The following is a 2,450-nucleotide window of genomic DNA, read 5'->3' as shown; positions in this document are numbered from 1 at the left end:
GGGCATCCCTGGGACCCGGCCGTGGCCCCCAGAGCCGGCCCGGTCCCGCCGAGCCCCGACGGCCGAGCCCCGGGACTGGGGTCTCATCGGAGACACAAAGGGGGAGCCCGGCGCAGGGGAAAGTCCCCAGATTCACGTCGTTTCCTCGGGCTGGGAGAATTCCTTGCTGGTCTGAGGTTGGGCGGCCGTTCTGCGATCCTGGATGGGGGGCAAAGCTTAATTCCCAGAAATTTCTCCAAACCTCGTCTCGGCGAGGTTTCCGTGCAGACATTCAGTACCGTATGGAGCTTCATCCTCTGATGTTTAACTGACAGCAGGAGGATGAAGGAGGGGAGGGGTGAGAGAGGATAGAAATCTCTAAGTTCAGACTTTAGACAGAAAATGCTCCAATTTGGAGATTGACTGAGGCTGAAGAGGGAAAACACCACTAGCAAACCCTGCCATGCTTTGCTATCCCAGGCGCTTCTATGGCACCCAAAATTCAGCCAAACCAGGCTGGATGAGCCAACTTGTGCTCCGTACTTCACAGCACCGAGAGCAGCTTGTCCCTTGGTCCCCTTTTTTCCTCCGGCCTCCCCAAATACGGCAGCGCAGAGGAGCTTCTCCAAGTCCACGGGGACGGAGCTTGCACACCCGGCGCACAACCGGGGAGAGAACCGGCACCCAAGGGACGTGATCGGTGTCACCATGACCCCGAGCTGTGGCTCCCCAGGCGCCCTTCCAGCAGGCATTGACTTTGGGGGCGCGGTGTAATTATCCGCGGCATTTTCAGCAGCCCCACAATGGCTTTCCACGGGTGGTGCATTGTTCCTGACACACAGACATTGTTCCTGTGTGTCCATCAATTCACATTTACTTGTCACGGTGCAGGAAGCATGGAGAAGGGAAAGGAAGGGAAAGGGGGGGGGGAGAAGAGGGGCAAAGTCAACCCCACTGCAGCAGCAGAGCTTTGCAAGGCCGAGGCTGCCTGGCTGCTGTCTCGGTACCTCCCAGCAAAGACATGAACCCTGTGGGGAAGGAGAAGTGACAAACTGGGGCTAGCAGGGGCAGCTGGAGAGGCATCAGCTTGTGGCATTAACTGTTATTTTCACCCTCGGAGAAAAGCCCGAATCGGGGCTCTGCCGACTGAAATGTGGCAGCCAGGCTGGCTGGATTGAGGCAGTGCAAGGCATCGCTTCTCTCCGCAGATCTTTAATCCTTAACCCATCGAGGTCTGCAGTAACACTGCCAGCAATCAGTAATGAGTGTGCAAACCCTGCTATTAGCCCCGCTGATGAGTGGGGTTTTGTAACACGGCTTCTCGTACATGTCCTCCCACACTCCTCCCCACATGGCAATCCCGTGCCGCGGTCCCAATTTGCTCTCCCTGGCACCAGACGAGATGCTGTCAGGGCTGGGGCCACTGAGATATTTGGTGGCTGACCAGTGGGAAGGGATGACCAGGGCTTTAAGGGGTGGGGAGGACCCCTGGGCCCAGTACAGTGCACTCCATACAGCCCCATCCTCTGCGAGCTGGGAAGTTGCAATTTGCAGGGCTGGAGATTTCCAAAAGTGCTGCTCCTGAAAGTCAGGAGTCCAAACCGAGCAAAAGATGAGCTAATGAAACCCTCCATGTTCTATGGAAGGGATATATCCAAACATTCGTGGAGCAGAGTCCTGCAGCCATGCAGGACCGAGCCCGCAGCTTTGTCCGAGCTGCCCCTGAAGTCGGGGCTTGGGGAGAGGAGTTGTGCCTCTCGTCTTCTCAGGGTGGTTTATAGTGGCTCTAAAAAAACCCCTAATTTATAAATTATAACACCAAAACAGCTCCCAGACACTGCCCACCCTGGACGTTGGAAAACAAAAGAAAAAAAAAACCCAAACTAAACACCTGAGAAAGTTGCGGGCACAGCATGAAATAACGCCCGGCGCAAGATTAAAATAATTATGAAAAGAACAATATATATTCGCTTTTATCCGCGCTGTAATTATAAAAGCTTTTTAAAGGATACTCTTTATTCATACCACTGGTAGGAAGTCAAAAAGTGAGAGAATCGCTTTCAAAGTACGGGTTTGATATGACTTTTAATTAAGGGCTGCGTGCCCCTAATTTATTAAAGCTCATCTATCCATCACGTGTGTAATTGACGCTGGAAAAAAAAAAATAATTACAGATCTAACCTCTGCAGAGTGGTTTTGCCCGACTTGGGTCCTGCTGCCTTGGAAACGCAAACAAGAAAAAAAAATGGATGAAAAACCAGCGGCGCAAACAGCGGCGCTCGCGTTTCACCGCGGGAGCGTTTGGCTGCGCGGGGCCCGCATCCCGTCTCCCTCATGCCGTATCCCTGATCCCCCATCCCCAGACCCCTCTCCTTCGGGAAAGGGACTCGTGTTTGGGGGAGATGGAGGGAAGGGGCGGACGGACCCCGTTCCGGGACGGTCGGCGGGGCGGGGGTGCGGCGGTCCCTGAC

The 2,450-nt window shown here is 54.5% G+C and overlaps 1 protein-coding gene across 1 annotated transcript in view; it reads left to right on the top strand.

Moving 5' to 3' along the window:
* The window catches only part of MSX2 (msh homeobox 2), an 18,488-nt gene that overhangs the window by 10,027 nt on the left and 6,011 nt on the right, over nt 1-2,450 (top strand). The gene's annotated exons all lie outside the window — the stretch shown is intronic.

Source organism: Corvus brachyrhynchos, unplaced genomic scaffold (assembly GCF_000691975.1).
Source record: "Corvus brachyrhynchos isolate BGI_N302 unplaced genomic scaffold, ASM69197v1 scaffold21, whole genome shotgun sequence".
Lineage (NCBI taxonomy): Eukaryota > Metazoa > Chordata > Aves > Passeriformes > Corvidae > Corvus > Corvus brachyrhynchos.
The sequence above is the reverse complement of the archived record's forward strand: the minus strand, read 5'-3'. Positions and strand labels throughout refer to the sequence as shown.